This window comes from Suricata suricatta, chromosome 10 (genome assembly GCF_006229205.1).
Source record: "Suricata suricatta isolate VVHF042 chromosome 10, meerkat_22Aug2017_6uvM2_HiC, whole genome shotgun sequence".
NCBI lineage: Eukaryota > Metazoa > Chordata > Mammalia > Carnivora > Herpestidae > Suricata > Suricata suricatta.
The window spans coordinates 94,681,332-94,699,997 of NC_043709.1; the positions used below are offsets into that span (position 1 = coordinate 94,681,332).

The following is an 18,666-nucleotide window of genomic DNA, read 5'->3' on the forward strand; positions in this document are numbered from 1 at the left end:
TGAGTTCCTATCGGGAGAAATGGTGTAATGGGGAACCTGTATTGATATTAAAAACAAGGGTTTACAGAAGTGTTCAAACAGAATGGGCCCAATCAGAGGATAAATGGGGCAGCCTGGGAAAGAGTAATCCTATTTCTAGTTGGCCTATATGTTCCTTTTGGCTTTCAAACAGCCTTTTCTCATGTTTCTCCTGCTCTCACTGATTGCTAAAGACGTCACCACAACAGCCTTCTGGCAAGCTCAGCACTCAACACCGTTGTGACTGGAATATTAGACCCTGAAGTTATTTGCTTAGGCGTTAGTTGCTCATATTTGTAAGCCCATCAAATTTTTCCATTCTTCTTTGCTACTTTTCCTCTTGATAAAAAATCAATTCTCTGCCCCATTTCTTGATTTTTTCTTTTCATTACTATACCTTTTTATAGCATTTTATCTTTTTTAACCAATGATAATGGTAATAATTATTTTCATCACCCAGCACATGTGCCCCATTATTTCTAAAAATTTCACAGATTCTTTTTTTTTTTTTTTTAGTTTTATTGATTTATTTTGAGAAAGAGAGAGAGACAGAGAGACAGAGAGAAAGCATGAGCAGGGGAGGGACAGAGAGTCCTAAGCAGCTTCCATGCTGAGCCTCAAACTCACAAAACATGAGATCATGCCCGGTGCCTAAAACAAGAGTCAGATGCTTAAGCGACTAAGCCCCCACTAATTCTTTAATCTTTCATATTCAACATTGCTCTCTTAGTCTTCACAATGATTATGTTCCACCTTACAAATTTGAACACTTTATAAGAAGTCAGCACTACGCTAAACACTTTGCAGATGTTATCACACTTAATCTTGAAATAATATGAAGTTTCTAAAAACCAAATCACACTTTTTATTATTAGGTAATAATAAAACGAACAGGCATCGTTAACTTTTTGTTGGTATTCCTTTCTGTCTGCATTTCAAAAATAGTATACCTGTAGATAAACACAAAACAATCCTAAACTTACATCTATTCAAAAACCTATTATTTCAGGTAAGCCCTGGATAGCTGTTGAATAGCATCAAGAACCAAAAAAACAGGCTCAAAGAAATCAACATTTAAAATATGGAAAAGAGGAGCCTGTTAAGAGTGTAAATATTGGGAACAAAATATTTGTCCTCTATGCAGCATACTTATTCTTAAAATTAATCAGTGATACTACAATTTTCAAAATATCTTTATGCTTTATTTCTCTGATTATAAAAATTAAGAATCAGTTTTATATTTTTTGACTTCCCTTTATACCCTAACTACACTGCAAGCTTATTTTACTTTTGTTTTATTTAGTATTTGAATAACATGAGCTAATTAGTTGTTGCCATTCATTGTAAATATTTGCTTTTTGAAGAAAGAAGTGTTTTTCACTCTGTAAGTAGAGTGAAAACAAACTTTTAACAAGACAATAACCACTCAATAAAACACTTAAATATTAGGCAAACAGTAAGATCTTTGTTATGACCTTTTGCAAAATTATTGATAGATTTTATATCTTCTGTTTTCTTCAAATGATTAGCAGGGCTAAATGTTACATGTTGTTGCAGTAGAGTATTCCTTAAGTGTATTTTTTTAAATCAGTTGTTTCTTCATGCAAAATGAATGGACCTCAAGGGTGTCATGCTAAGCTAGTCAGGCAGAGAAGGTCAGATACCGTATGTTTGCACTCATAGGTCTAACAGGAGAAACCTAACAGAGGACCATAGGGAGAGGAAGGGGGAAAGAGAGCTGGGGAGAGAGAGGGACGCAAATCATGAGAGATTACTGAATCTGAAACCGAACTGAGGGCTGAAGGGGGAGGGGAAGAAGGGGAAGGGAGGTGGTGGTAATGGAGGAGGGCACTTGTGGGGAAGAGCACTGGGTGTTTTATGGAAACCAATTTGACAATAAACTATTAAAAAAATAATAAATCAGTTGCTTCTTTTATGTTAATTAGATTTACAGAAAAGGTGCAGATATAGTACAGTTTCCTTACAGTTCTCACCTAATTCCATAGTGTCATCTTATGTCACCTCAGTCAAAACCCCAAATACTCAACATTGATACATTGCTAATAAGGAATCTCCAGATTGTATTAGAATTTCATCACTTCTTCCATTAATATCCTTTTGGGTTTTAAAGATTCAATTGAGGGGGTGTCTGGATGGTTCAGTCAGTTGGGCTCTGACTTCGGCTCAGATCATGATCTTGTGGTTTGTAGGTTCAAGCCCCGCATCGGGCTTAGTGCTGACAATTTGGAGCCTGGTGGAGCCTCCTTTGGATTCTGTGTCACCCCCTCTCTCTGCTCCTCCCCTGTTCACACTCTGTCTCTCTCTCTAAAAATAAATAAACTCTAAAAACTTAAAAAAAATATTCAGTTGAAGATACATCATGACATTTAGTCACTATGTCTACTTTGATCTGTGACACTTGCCATCTTTTCTTGTGGTTAGGTTGTATATAAATATCTCTCAGTTGTAGTTTTTCTGATGTTTTTTTCTTGTGTAACCTGGAGTTATGGGTTTCTAGAATGGCTGTTTCAAAGGAGAAATCAAATCTCATCACTGATACATGTTATCCACATGACATCACTGAGGATATTACCCTTACTGCTTGAGTAATTTAGGGTTTGCCAGGTGTTTCCCTTGTGAAGTTACCATTTTCCACTTTTCCTTTGTAAAAGGTTATCAAGTCCTGTCTACTCTGGGAGAGGTTAAACCTCTTGAAAAGGAGTATTTGAAATGTTTCCATGAAGATTTATCTTTCTCCCATTTATTCCTCTTTTCTCTATTAAATCATTTATAATAGCATGGGCTCATGGATATTAATTTTTGACTTCAGTTATGATTGAATGCTGCTTTATTTATTTTGTTGGTTTAATTGTTCAAGTTTTGGACATCGGAGTGTTTTTTGGTTGCCGCCTTTGTGTGTGCCTTTAATATGTCCCAATCTTTTCTTTTTTTTAAAAAAAGTTTTTTTTTCAAGTTTTCATCTATTTATTTTGAGAGAGAAGTAGAGAGAGAACGTGCAGTGGAGGGGCAGAGAGAGAGAGAGAGAGAGAGAGTGGGGGGGACAAAGGATCCAAGGCGGGCTCTGTGCTGACAGCAGAGAGCCCGATGCGTGGCTTGAACTCACAAACTGTGAGATCATGACCTGAGCCCAAGTCAGACGTGTAACCGACTGAGCCACCCAGGTGCTCCCCCTCTTTTTCTTTGAGAGAGAGAGAGGAAAAGAGAGAAAAGACTGCATGAGTTGAGGAGAAGAGCAGAGGGAGAGAGAGAGCAAGTGAGAAAGAGAGAGAGAGAAAAAGAGAGAGAAAATATCAAACAGGCTCCACACCCAGCACAGAGCCCAATATGGGGCTTGATCTCAAGGCTTCGAGATCATGACCTGAGCTGAAATCAAGAGTCACATCCTTAACCGAATGAGCCTCCCAGGGTGTGTGTGTGTGTGTGTGTGTGTGTGTGTGTGTGTGTATTTAAGCACTTTATTACTTTCTGGCATTACAAAACGTTCGGAGCTTACCTTGTATTTTTTCTGCCCCATTCTTAGAATTAATCATTTCTCCAAGGAGCTCTAGTTCCTTTCACAGATGAATAAACTTTAGAATCCAGTATCTGGCGCTGGACCTGTGTGCTGCTGGTGGGGTTTCACTTCTTCCTGTCTTTAAGCTGACAGAGCTACATGATATACTAAACAATGTATACACACACACACACACACACACACACATTTATGTACCATCCATCTGTGTATATACTAAGCTAAACATGAGTACATACTTATGTCCCTGATTCTGATCTAGTGGCTAGGATTCACTGTCACCTTCCCTTGTTGCTAATCTGTAACTTGTCTCTGACAGGGTAGAACTTGTCTCCCAACAGCCACCGTTTATATACATTTTAAACATAATCTGTTGTCAATACCACACTCTTTTGAATATAGCTTTATAATAAGTCTGACATTAGGTAATGTATACTTTCCAACATTGTTCTTGTTTCAAAATTGATTTGGTTCTTCTAGTTCCTTTGCATTTCCATATGATCTTTAGAATCAGATTGTCCATGCCTACAAAAACACATTGCTGCCATTTTTACTGGGATTGTGTTGAGTTATAGATTAAATTGGGGGAAATTGACATTTACTATATTGGGTCTTTAGAATTTTTTTGACATTTATTTATTGTTGAGACAGAGAGAGACAGAATGCGAGCAGGGGAGGGACAGAGAGAGAGACACAGAATCTGAAGCAGGTTCCAGGCTCTGAGCTATAATATGAGAGGAAAATAGCTAGGCAATGTAGTCCACTACTTTGTTGTTATTTTCTAAGCACTGAAACTTGAGAAATAGTAAACTCAAAAATTTGTACAAGGCTGTTTTGATATGTATGTATATGTATGTGTGTAGGAGGAATTCATATTATAGCAACTCTAGTGTGTTACATGTAACCTAAATGATACAGATTTGTTTGGAGTCCTTGTTTAACAAATCATACTTTTTAAGAATGAGTGAAACACACAAAAAGGACATAAGTTATATCGACATAATTTTGAGATTAAATTTACGGTTAAAATGCCAATAATAGGTGAAGTGTCCTCAGAGACCGTGTCATTTGTATTTTATTGATCTTGTGTATGTACAGTGCTTTGTAGAGATAGCAAAATCGGAATTATTATATTTAATACATACATACCTAGTTAGTACCCTATTTTGTATACATTTTATGAATTAAAACCTTGCAGGGCATTTCAGAAAATGATTTACCAAATTAATTTAGTTTCTTCTCTTCAAAAATAGGTATCCCTAAATTGTTATAAATTTGTTTTTCTCAGAAATATCATTTTGAAGTTGAAAGTTCATGTATGTGTCTTTACTAAAGTGATTTGATGCTCCACTACTTTCTTCTTCAACACTGGTGTACTACTTTATTAGAGATACTGTCTTCTTATGGTTTCACTGGAGAAAATAGCAACATGGTCTGTTAAAATCTCTTTTAATTTTGGAAAGCTGAATCATCTGTCTCATACTTTACCTCAGTAGAAGCAAACCAAAAATATGATAGTCAAAATACCTAATTGGATGTTTAAATATTCTGCTGATAAAGTAAAGAAAAAAATTGGCACTAGGTATATGTTAAAACATTTTAGATATTTTTATAGTACAATATGGACTAATTTCAAACATAGCCTTGACACATTTTTGTATCACTCATTCAAAATTGAAGGTTTGAACTGCCTTTTCCTGGTTATACTACAAAAAAATCAGTGACAGTGGTCTAAGTATATTAATTTCAACATGTTTAGTCTACTTACCATTATTAAATATTTTAAATGCTTTTAAATGACACATAGGGAGCATAAACATGCAAATTAAGAGCGCATTTGTAATTTATTAAGGTAGATTTGAAGTGAAGCATTATCTTGAAATGCATCCTACTTTTAAATTTTTAAATGGTTGAAGGAGATTAAGTTGAATTGACTTAATACTGTATAAAGATGGCTATTTTTACTGATAAATTAAAATATCCCATAGCTTGTCTTACATGGGAGCTAGTAACTATTTGAGCAGAACTGAATTATCTCTATATTGGTTGGGCTGAGAATCTGAGTATTGTGGTTTCATCTCTTCTTTCTCCATGTCCATTTCCATAACCCTTGTGTTTCCTTCTCCAAGGATACATTCGATGAATTGGTCTATAACCCCCTCCTTTTTTTGCTTTTATTTTATGGAATTCTGCAAAATCTACATGCCTATTAACTAATTTACAGAATAAAATCCATTTTACATGCTACTACCAAGATGTAGATGGCAATCTAAGACACATTTGTTGATTATAGGAATGTGTTTTTTTTAATTATCTTAATGTTTTAAAATTATTTTTGAGAGAAAAGAGAGAGAGACAGTGCTAGCAGGGGAGGGTCAGAGAGAGAGGGAGATACAGAATCTGAAGATAGTCTCCAGTTCTGAGCTAGCTGTCAGCACAGAACCCGATGCAGGGCTCGAACCCACGAACTGTGAGATCACGACTTGAGCTTAAGTCAGACGTTTAACCTGCTGAGCCACCCAGGCACTCCTATAGGAGTGTGTTAATGTAGAACCACTCTTAACTATAGTAACATCTAAGACGAAGAAATCTTGAAGCTATTCCCCTGTTGTTTACCTTGTGAAATGATGAGGGTTATAAGGTTGTGTAATATTAGCTTTCCAATAAACTGTAAAATTATCTTAACAATTTATTTAAAATGTAGGAAGATGTGGTATATATATACAATGGAGTATTACATGGCAATGAGAAAGAATGAAATATGGCCATTTGTAGCAAAATGGATGGACCTCGATGGTGTCATGCTAAGTGAAATAAGTCAGGCAGAGAAGGACAGATACCATATGTTTGCACTCATAGGTCTAACAGAAGAACAGGAGAAACCTAATGGAGAACCAGGGGGAGGGGAAGAGGGAAACAGAGTTGGGGAGAGAGAGGGATGCAAAACCTGAGAGACTATTGAATACTGAAAATGAACTGGGTGTTGTATGAAAACCAATCTGACAATAAGCTATTAAAAAAAATAAATGCAATGTTCTTGGGGAAAAAATCTAGGATAATTGTAGTAATAAAAGATTACAAGAACAACAACAACAAAAAATGGTTCTAAATATCCAGAAGAAAAAGTAACATTTATCTGATATTGATTAGTAATTTCTATAATATTTTCAGTTAAATTATCCTTAGATATTAACTTTACTATTAAAACCTTAAAAAAAAAAACTTCTCTGATGTATTTATAGGAGAATTGGGCTGGCCTCTTGGTCCCTTCATGGACAATGGAAATTATACTTTATTTCTTATTAATGACATTAAATAAAACTAAAGGCCAAATGTCCTTTTCTTAAGTCAGTATATAAAATATCTAATAAAGTATGATGTGAATCATTGAATATGCTTTTACCTATTTCCCATGTTTTTCTTTTGTTTTTTTTTTGTTTCTTAATGTGTGTGGTTTTTTTGTGTGTTTTTTGTGTTTAGTTGTTGTTTTTGTTTTTTGTTTATTTTTTAGAATGCAAACTTTCTCTTTTAGAACTAACCTTAGGTCTGTTTCATAGACCACATTCTCTGTGGTAAAACATGAAAAAATGATTTAAATATAATGGTCAGGTAGAAAAACAGTAACAAAACATTGGCATTGGAATTGTCGCCAGGAAGAGAACTTAAACTTGGGTGAGATGATTCCCCTCAGAGAAGCCCATTTCCTGATAGGATCACACCTGTGTGCACCTTTCTCTCAGATACCTGTACCTGCTGCATCCTGAATAACGTCTTCATTCCTGAAAGGGAGCTCCAGAAGGTGCTATAGGAAATCTGTGGCAGGCAGCAAGTCTATCCATGTTGCTAAATTTTATGCTTAACTGTCAAAGGTGAAAAATCTGTTTCCTCAAGAATCTGAAAATCTAGTAGGAAAAACCAATGAGAAACATAATTGCATGCAATGTAACGAGTTTCATTATCTATCTATATATTTATACGTATATCGTATAAGTATACTACTTTCACTTAAAAGATTAAAGTAATCTAGTCTGAATTCCCTTCGATATTTCATCATTTATAGATTATTATCATAAGGACTGGATTGTCACATGAAATAGCGGGAGGTTCCTGTAGTTGGCATTTTTATTAACTGAATTTTGAGACTGATATGTACAAAATCTTCCTAGGTTTCTGATTTAGACAGAGAAATAACTGATGGTGTAGCTGAACTGAGTGAGTTTGCTCCTCACTGAATCACAAGGAGAGACTACAGGTCTCTCCAGGTGGAGGTGTTTTATAAAGGAAACATTATTTGCAGCAAATAAGGAGATCATGGGGACTTACCTTCCCAGATTGTGACTCCCCATGTGGGAGTGAGTGGGTTTTTTGTTTTGTTATTTTTTTTTTAAATTTAGAGTTAGAATGAATATTCAAAATGGGGGAATTCTGCCATCATCCCTCGTAAAGGCAAGCATAAGATTGCCCCGGGTAAGTAAAAACATGCTTATACATACATTCTATGTTGTTTTAATGAAGCTTTTGTTTCTCTTTGGGTAAAGCTTTTAACATTATAATGAGGTGCAAGTAGCTGCGAACACTCTGTGGTCTACCTGCTCTGTGCAGGTGTGAGCGGGTGGTCAGGCTCAAACTGGTTTGGGCCAGCGGGAGTGCATTGTGGTGTTTGCCTCTAAAAGTTAGGGTTAACAGTCCAGTGAAGAAGGGGGTCAGTGGGCTTCTTGCTGGAGACACTTTTAACCTCATTAACCCTGCGGGGCTTGGTTTCAATGGTAGGTGCAGGGTGGAGGTGAGGAGGTAGGCAAGAGAGACAACTTACTATGTATTCCCAAGTGACATCTTTTGTAAAACATATATCATATAATTTTATGTGTTTGGGAGCAATAGATTTTATCAAGGAAAGCATCTCAAAACTCCTGTTAATTTCTTCATTTTTTGTGCGTTTTTAATCTATTCTTAGTCATTTATACATTCCTAAACTATCTATGAAGCATTTGCTGTATTTTATTTTATGTATTGCTGTATTTTATTGAGCATAAGAGAAAGAAAATGTAAATTAGAGGAAAGTTAGATAATTATACATTTTTTGATCTACTAGAATTTTAGACATCACTAATAGATAATATAGTGGATTTTTTTTGTATTTTCCTCAAAATAGAAAGCATTCTTTTTATCCCACAGAGGCTTTTCAGATGGACTGGAGGCTGTGTAAGATATGGTCACACATTGAAACGCATTGGTGGAGATTTTAAGTAAATGTGATAGCATTTTTTAATCTTAGGGTGAAAATAAGGCTGAAATTCTTCCTATTTTTATTCAGCTGTACTATAATTTCACATTCCTTATATCGTAAGCAATTACAGAGCCCTGGCAAATAAGTCTTGTATCAAAAGGAGGTGCAACTCATTAAAAAGAAGCAGTAATTTCAATTCATTTGTTCCATTTTTATCAGCATTAAATAGTGCATTGTAAGCATCCTATCAGGATTAGGGTAGGAATGCCAGATAAAATACAGGAAGCCCAATTAAAGTGCTATTTCAGATAAATAATGAAAATTTTTATAATGTAAATATTCCTCTGACAACTTTTTCATTTATCTAAAATTCAAATTTAAGTAGTCTGCATTTTTATTTGCTAAATTTGAAAACCCTATACTGATGCTATGCTAGTCACTATAGAGATTAGGGGAAATGTTATAGGCTTTGCCCTTAAGAGGTGTATTTACAACATAAGCACGTATGACAAGTGTTATATAAAGATCTGTGGGGAATTATCATCTTTGTCCTCTCCTGGTTTATAATTCAGAATATTTACTTGAAAATATTATATATAGAAAATTCATTTCAGGGCACTTAGGTGGCTCTGTTGCTTAGGCAACTGACTTGTTTACGGTCGATCATAGTTCTTGAGATTGAGCCCTGCCTAAGGCTCTATGCTGACAGCTCAGAGCCTGCTTGGGATTCTTGCTCTTCCTCTCTCACTGCCCATCCCCTGGTCACTTGTGCATACCCTCTCTCAAAATAAATTAACTTATAAAAAGAGAAAATTCCTTTAATATCTAGTAAATATTGCAAAAAAAAAAGAAATCTGACCTTAATTTTATGTTACTAATATTTTGTTTTGTAAAATATAATGAAAGGGTGTCATTCCAGGGTCAAGACAAGTTTTGCTCAAAGAATTACCCTGATTACAAAAGTTAGTCAAGAAATTCATCACAACAAAAAGCAAGATTTCTAGTCATCCTAGAAAGTTTTGAGAGAAATAATTCATAATTATTCAAATTCAGAGTTCACTGTAGGTCTGGCTGGAGTAAAAAAATAATTTAAAGTTAAGTGGCTTCAGAAGGACCACATATCCTTACCTTTAAGAGCATGTGTTGGATCATTTATTCTATTTTTTTCTTCCAACATTTTATTTAAATTCAGATTAGTTAACATACAGTGTAGTATTGTTTTCAGGAGTAGAATTTAATGATTCATCACTTACATATGACCCCCAGTGCTCATCCCAACAAGTGTCCTCCTTAATGCCCATCCCTCAATTAGCCCATCCCCCCACTCACCTCCCTTCCAGCAACCCTCAGTTTGTTCTCTATATTTAAGAGTCTCTTATGGTTTGCTTCCCTCTCTTTTTATGTTTTTTTAATTTAGGTTCAGGCCAGTAGGGCAATGGATAATGTGTCTGACTATGGATCAGAGGATAATTTATTTTAATTTATCATATTCTAGATGGGGAAGCTTGGCAAATGGCAACTGACTGAAATACTGATATATCAAAGCTACAAAACTTGGATGAGGATTTAACTATATTGACTCCAGTACATGTTTTCAAAAATTATTCACTTTTTTCCATTATATTGTATATTTTTTCAATTCAATTCAATTCAATTTAGTCAGGTACCCCTTAGATTCCCAATCAGAAAGTGAAGCAATTCTGTATGTTTAGGACTGTGCATAACTAAAACAATGGGCTCCTACAGATGACACCCTTAACTGAACTTAGGCAAAAGGTAATTAGAGAATAAAAACACATTTGGTATGCAGCTATGATTTCAGAATGAAAAGAGAAAAATGTACTAAGAGAAAAAAAATTGGAAAATAGTGCGTGTGCTGATATGAAAATGAAGGACGATGAAGAAATGATATACTGATTTCTATTTTCTTTAATAATTTAAATATTTTTGTTGTATGTTCTTACAAATGTAAAGCATGTTTCTTATAAAATATTAAAATAAAAATGATTAGACTACAGAGAAAATAAGCAACAGGCATGATGTACTGCCTAGTGGCTTCTCTTAGCAACATCTTAAAGTATATTCTTCCATTCTTTTCTATCCTTATATGCTTTTGCTTCACATTTTTTATTTTCAACTTTTATATATATATATATCATTTACAATGTATAATATATTGTATACTGTGTGTGTATACACACACACACACACACACACACACATATATATATATATACATACATACACACACACACAGAGAGTTAGTGGGGAAGAGGGGCAAAGGGAGTGAGACAGAGAGAGAGAGAGAGAGACCGAGCAAGAGAGATTCTGAAACAGGTTCCATGCTCAGCATGGAGCTCAATGCAGGTCTTAATCTCATGACCTTAGGATCGTGACCTGAGCCAAAAATCAACAGTTGAATGCTCAACCAACTGAGCCACCCAGGCACCCTTATTTGTAGACACTCTTAAATGTAACAGAACGTCCATACTGTTTTCCATAATGGCTACATCAATTTATATTCTAACAGTGCAAAAGAGTTCCTTTTCTCAACACCCTGGCCAACATTTGTTGTCTCTCCCCTCTTTGATAATAGCCATAGTCAGGGTTGAGGAATTATAATGGTTATGATTTCCATTTTCCAAATGATTAATGATGATGAGAACACTTGCATGTACCTGTTGGCCATTTGTATGTGTTCTTTGGAAAAAATGTCTATCTGGTTTTCTCTGCCTATATTTTAATTGGATTGGTTAGTTATTGAATTGTATGAGTTCTTTATATATTTTGGATATTAACTCCTTATCAGATCTGTGATTTGAAAATATTTTCTCCTCTTTCATACTTTGTCTTTTCACATTGTTGGTATTTTGCCCTGTGGTGGAGACACTTTTTAGTTTGGCATCGTCATTTTATTCAGTTAATTTCTCTACATGAACATTTGTCTGTGACATAAAGTAGATTTCAATATAGTGATTATATTGATTGTATTTCATTATATTAATAGGGAATTAACCAATCCCTCATTTATGCACACACATTGTTTTTGATATTTCTGGTCTTTGGATATAATACTGCTGTGGGTGTCCTCTAAGATAAAGTCTGCCCATAGCATGAATTTTTTTCTTTGTACTAAATGATTCTGCTTTTACTTCCCTATCTCTATTAGAATTTCTTTAAAAACATGATAAATGTATTACATGTTTATAATGTGAAGCTAAATAATGAAGCTAAGTTTTTCCCCTCCCTTATAGTCCCACTTGCCTATGATCACCAGTGTAATTACTTATGTTCATATGAATTAAATAAATATATTTACTCATATTATTTCTTCTTTTTCTTCATCCTCGCCTTCTCTTCCTCTTGTTGCTCCTCATTTTCCTTCCACTTTTACCTTTCCTATGCTATGTAACTGCCCCTTAGTCTGCAACTTGATTTTTGTTTTTAAACCTTCTTTTGGTTTATTCTTTAAATAATTCTTTCTTTATTAAAAAAATTTAATGTTTATTTATTTTTGAGAGACAGAGAGACAGAATACAAGCAGGGGAGGAGCAGAGAGAGACACACATACAGGCTCCAAGCTCCAAGCTGTCAGCACAGAGCCTGACCTGGGGCTTGAACTCATGATTCTCGAGATCATGACCTGAGCTAAAGTCAGACTCTTAATTGGTCAGGAGCCCCAAGAGTACTTTCTTTCTTTATTTTATTTTTTTAATACATTTTTTATGCTTTTTTTATTTTTGAGAGACAGAGAGAGACAGCTGGAGCAGGGGAGGGTCAGAGAGAGAGGGAGATACAGAATCTGAAACAGGCTCCAGGCTCTGAGCTAGCTGTCAGCACAGAGCCCGATGCAGGGCTCGAACTCACGAACCGTGAGATCTCACCTGAGCCGAAGCCGGATGCTTAACCGACTGAGCCACCCAGGTGCCCCAGAGTACTTTCTTTAAAATGCATGATTATATAACTACTCATGTGGAGAGGTGATTAATGATATCAAATGCCTACAGTATAGTTACATTTATTTCATTCTAACAGAATGAATGGATCCATGAATGGAATATTATATCTGCCTATATGTTATTTTTTCATATTTGCATATTATAAGTGATATTCAAATATTAATGATTAATAGTTTTTCCTTTTCTCCACTTATACTTATCTGAATCCTGATCCAACGCAATACAATCAATTTTTTATATTTAGAGTCAGAAAGTAAACAAAATAAAAATGATTACAATACAGGCAAAAAGTTAATGTATGATATCTTTTGATTAAGTCTCAACTCTCTCCATCCCGAAAGTTACTGAGACCTTTGAGTGAAAACAGTAATGTTATAATATTCTCATTAGCCAACCAACCTTGAATTTCATATGCTAAAAAATAAAATGCAATATATTTTTAAGATTACTTGTAAGACCATTCTGAGTTGGACATAGAAGAATGGAAAACATGACAACCTCCTGTGTCTAAAGTATCTTATGTGGTTTCAACCAGACTGACCTAAATATACACTCGTTTTTATGAGGTCAGAACACCAATGATGAGAAAGAGTCTTATACCTATTTTTATTTATGTACCATATCTATTTCTATTCAGTACAAATATTTGTGTTTTTCATCTGAGTTCAATTAATAGCACACAGTGGCTTGTTACTGGCTACCCAATTTTATTTCTATGAATAGAACGTTTTACTTGAAAAAAATTAGTGGAGGGGGTTGGTACCAAAAAACCTGAAGCCAAATAGTCAATATCTAGATCTATAGATTTTTATTATGTGGCCTAAATCTTCAATAGCCATTTATTATAGGGTGTCATTTAATCTATCTTTAACAGATATCTGTTATTTCCAATATTTTCTTCTTATTCCTCTGGCTGTCTAGACCCTTAGCTCCATGTACCTATGTCTTCCTTCAGTAATACTTAATTCTCATGAAAATTTTCACTGGGGACTACTTATTTACAATTTTTTTTATGGCAGTGACGTTTCCTAACTTATTTTCAGAGTATTCCTTGCACAAACCAGATGCTATTAAAAGGCTTGTTAATAGGAACAATTTTTATTTTTGCAAAACTATTAGAAATATATCCAGTTGCTTTCACATTTCCTCTGTGGTTTTTACCAAAGTTAGTTAGTATCATACAACTGTAGGTAGCTGCCCTGCTTAGGGTAGGTAGGTCTGTACCTTTCATCAACTCTAGGAGGATAGCAGCGGAGCCAATCTCTTCATTCACCTGCCACCATCTTTGTGGGCTCCCTTTCACCACTGGGCTGAAGGAATCATCCAGAAGCCTTCATAATGTCCAGTGCTGCAGACTCTCAGCCGCTTCCAGGTATCTTTCTTTTTTATTCAAAATTTTAATGAAAATAAAATTTTAATTATCTTTGTCTATCATTACTGACAGTTATGATTATAATAGGTGCATACAGACCTTATATTTTCTTTAATATTTTTCGGGTATACTGCAAGGATGCTTTTAAATGCAATTAACAGAAATAACAATGTGTTTCCTGGTTCAGCCTTAAGTGTGATCAATCATGTAAATAGTTTTAGCTGAGTGGGCTGTTGGATGGAAATGTGATTTGAATGTCTCTGATTCCACTACTACTATAATCATTTTTCTAACATGTTTTGAAAATAGTAACAAATCTCTTAAATTAGGTCCTAATCTCATTTGCTTTACAAGATCATAGATTACTGGTGGGTGGGAGATAGGCTGGATGGGTGATGGGTATTAAGAAGGGTACTGTTGTGATGAGCACTGGGTGTTTGTAAGTGATGAACCACTGATCCTACTCCTGAAACCAATATTGCATTGTAAGTTAACTAAATAAAATTTACATAAATTAGAAAATAATTAATTATGTATTTTTTATGTTAAAAGAAATCACAGAGCAGACAGAGACAATTGTGGACTTGGACCTTCCTCTTCCTCCTCCTCCTCCTCCAGAGGATGAATGGGACCCAAATCCTGAGTCTACTAACATGAATGGTACAGTATATACACCAGATTTTATGGATTTATGTTTTCTCTTTGTTATCATAAGGTACTTCACCTGATTTTACTTTTCTCTAGATGTTACTATTTTAAAATTTTACAATTTAGAGAAAATATGGAGATTCAAATGTTTTCAAAATGTATAGAGAAACAAATTAAAAGCATGTTTTCTCACAAAGAAGTTTGAAAATTTCATACATTAAGGAGAACATTCAAAGATAAAAGAAGCCATTTGTCCAAATTTGGACATTTCCTGGCACGAATTAGAGAAATTTCAACATGATCAAAATGCAAAATTTAAAACGTGATCATGATTCAAACTTGAGGAAATTTTTAAAAGACAAGAAAGGTAGAACCTGCTATATGATTGCATCATAATGAAACACTAATAGAGCAGGCTCTCTCAGCTTCAACACCACTGACAGATTGGGCTAAATGACTTTTTGTTGTGGGGGATGGTCCAGTGATTGTAGGGTGTTTACTAACATCTCTGGCTTCTACTCACTAGATACCAGAAGCATGGCCCCTCAGTAGCCCCTGCCCCTCAGTTATGACACCAAGAGTGTCTCCAGACATTTACAAATGCCTCTGGTCAATAACCACCATTACATTACATTATTCTGAAAGTTAAAGGGGAAGTGATTTGGAAGTTAGTTATTAACATAACCATTCTCTTTGATGGCAACATTTCACCTTATTTCAGAAGTGCAATTCTTCAGAAGTATAAAAACCATTTTTAAAAAAGCTAGAATCTATGTGTTAGTTCAGAAGGAAATAAATATGTCAAGGAAAGACTGTAAACCATGATGGCTGCAAGTTTGGTTTCTAAAATGTGGCGATGTAGCATATTATTGTTGTGAAACTGAAGAGATTATAGATGTTGTGTGGTCTAAAACCAAATATCATCCAGTTGAAATATTTCCCTAGATTTATTATAAAGTAATTCTTTCTGAGAAGAATATACCACTAGTCAGAAAGATCACAAAAAGAATTCTATTTTAATAATAAGAGAGATTTAAAATAATTAAGCATTTCTCCCATCTGATTATATTAATGAGGATAAGATCATCTGAACTGAAACTTTATACCTGTTATTTAAGAGTATTTAATACCTGTATGTAAAATTTTCATCTGGCCATGACCAAGCCAAGACCATGCTCAGGTTTGATGACTGGCTGGGAGAACTCACATAGACACTCATACTTATAGCTAAGATTTATGACAATGGAAGGATACCAAGCACAAACAGCAAAGGGAAAATGTACCTGGAATGAAGAATGGGGGCCACTAGGCCCAAGATTACAAGGGTCTTTTCTCAGTAGAGTCACATGGGTCACATGAATTCCCCAGCAAGTTGTGACAATGTGAGCCAAATGTTGCCCTCCCAGGAGACTCAATAGAGAATGGGTGTTCACGGTCGTTATTGGGGCTGATTACATTGATGACCTCTGGCTGGCATTTCACAAAATTCCAGACTTTCAGAAGGAAAGAAGGAGTTCATCATGAGTTCAGGAATATATCAACAACTGTTGTGGAAATCCTCTTGAAATCTAGGTTCCCAGAACCCAGCCAAGGGTTACAAACAGACCCTTTAAAAGGATGGTCGTCAGGTTTGCTATGATAACTGGTTTCTGGGTATCCTCTTAAACAGCTTTTTGTTCTCTTCTCATTCAGCTGAAAAATCCACAGTAACTCATACACTGGACAGTATGTCTCAGAAACTTTGGGACCCTGTAAGAGCAATAGCAAATGGATAGTAATGGTATTAGCCTTTCAAACAAGAGGGGCTCAGAATACCTCTGACTGTCATTCACTCTGTTTCTTAGCTTCTTCTATTCCCTTTGATCTGTATGGAATCATTCCTGTGGTCCTGGGAATCTTCAGCTTGCTGCTTTTGGTGTTATGTGGATTCTTTGGTTATCAGTGTAAGTCTGATTAATTAGGGGAAAAGATTGCTCAGATAATCATATTTTTTAAACTGTTTTCAGATAATAGTTTTTGGTGAATGTTTTAATGCCATAGTAAAAAAAGAACAGGCAAAAATGATGAAATTAGCACAACGTTTTACCACATAAAATAATTTAACTTTGTGAGCTCTCCATAATTGCACATATTTTTCAAGGAGGTGATATTATTGCAATTACTGTAGAGATATTGATAGCAATGGTTATAGTATTATTATTATTATTTGAAAAGTACAACTTGCTAAGAAACAGGCTCAATGAATTTACAACTGCATTTACTTTGAAAACAGAAAATAACTTCTTTTATAATTTGCTCAAATTGTCAAAGTCTCCAGCAGCCTAAATTAGATCAGCAGAATGTTTTTTATTACTACTAACATTATTTACAACTGGTGATTTAAAAGTGTTTCTCTTTGATAACATCAGCCTGAAACTCAAAATTCTATAATTTGGAGCAGACTGTGAAATTCTACATGTTCAATCAACCAGTCATGACCCCAAAAGATTTATTAAAAAATGTTTATTGTTTTTGTTGTCTGTTTTGAAGTGTATATTTTTCTATTAATAGGAACATGTATTTAAAGTTATAAGGAAATTGGGTTGATTTTTTAGATTTAGGCTTGGACTTTAGAAATACTAGTGGATAAATGAAAGTGTATTTAGTCATATTTCTTTTTAAAGTCTTGGAAATTATTTATGGAGAACTTTATTAAGGAGAAAACTATAAAAATTATATCTTATAATTGAATATACCATTGTTTCATAATTAAGAATGTGGTTTATATATATTCTTGTTCTTAGACTTTCAAACTGTTTCGACATCAGAGACCAAGATGAAGAGCCTTAATGAATTGATTGAGTCTTTTCAAAGCAAAGCAGAGAAATTTCTTCATGTCCAAAATATTCTTGGCCAAAATAAAGGTAATATGAGAGCGAGAATACACTCTCTTTACGGAATGCTAGATCGTTCTTCTTGTTGCAATCCTAAAATGGCTGGTTGCATAATGTAGGAGGAGCTCTCTAACACAACAGCATGGCTGTTTTGATGGCTTCTTTCCTCTGAGTTCTTCACATCATCTTCTGAAACTGAGTGTGTCATATATTTATGAGACACAGCTTCTGATATTAATGAATTAGCTCATTCACTCACTTATTCACCCACATTTATTCAATGCACACTAAAAGCCAGCCACTAGGCTAGTGATCAGTATGAACCCTACCATTGGGAGGCTCAGGAGAAAGCGTACAAACCAAAAATAAATCAAAGTGTCCAGGTGTGCATAGGGATATGTGCAAGATGTTCAGGGAGCATAGACATGGAAGAATTTAAATATCTGGAAAGTCCTGGAATTGTCATAGTTTCTAATCTCTATTGAATAATTAAATCAACCATTTGGGAGTCCATTAGTGATAGGTTGTGTTAAAAGACTGGTTTCTTTCTTTTTCTTTTTTTATTGAGATATGCTTGGTGGTGGGGGTGGTGAAATGAAGTTGCTTTTACAGCACCAAAGACTTAATCATCCATTTCCTACATAAAAGGTAGCTACTTTTTGGCATGGACCTCAAGCATATTGTAGTATAGAGGTGGAATTTAAGGAAAGGTATTAAGCAGGCTGTGTTGTAGCTTATGGGCAAGTAATAAATTGTATCATGTATCTTGAATGTATCATAGATAAGCTGCTATATAACGATTGCCCCTTCAGATAGCTGTGAAATTAGGTGATTAACTAGTTGGTACTTAACCTTCTAATTTCTGTATAAGTCTAATTACATGAAATAGAAGTGGGGGTTTTGATTTTTTACTTTGCTTTTCTGTTTGGAGTGTCATTGCAACTACTGTATTGTACATGATGGAAAATAATTGCATACGTTAAAAAAATAAAGTAGACATAATTCTCATTAAAAAAAGAAAAAAAATAAAGTTATCA

The 18,666-nt window shown here is 34.8% G+C and overlaps 1 protein-coding gene across 1 annotated transcript in view; it reads right to left on the bottom strand.

Annotated features, from left to right (window-relative positions):
• LOC115305308 (C-type lectin domain family 1 member B-like) overlaps window positions 1-18,666 on the bottom strand; it is a 71,556-nt gene that overhangs the window by 15,429 nt on the left and 37,461 nt on the right. The gene's annotated exons all lie outside the window — the stretch shown is intronic.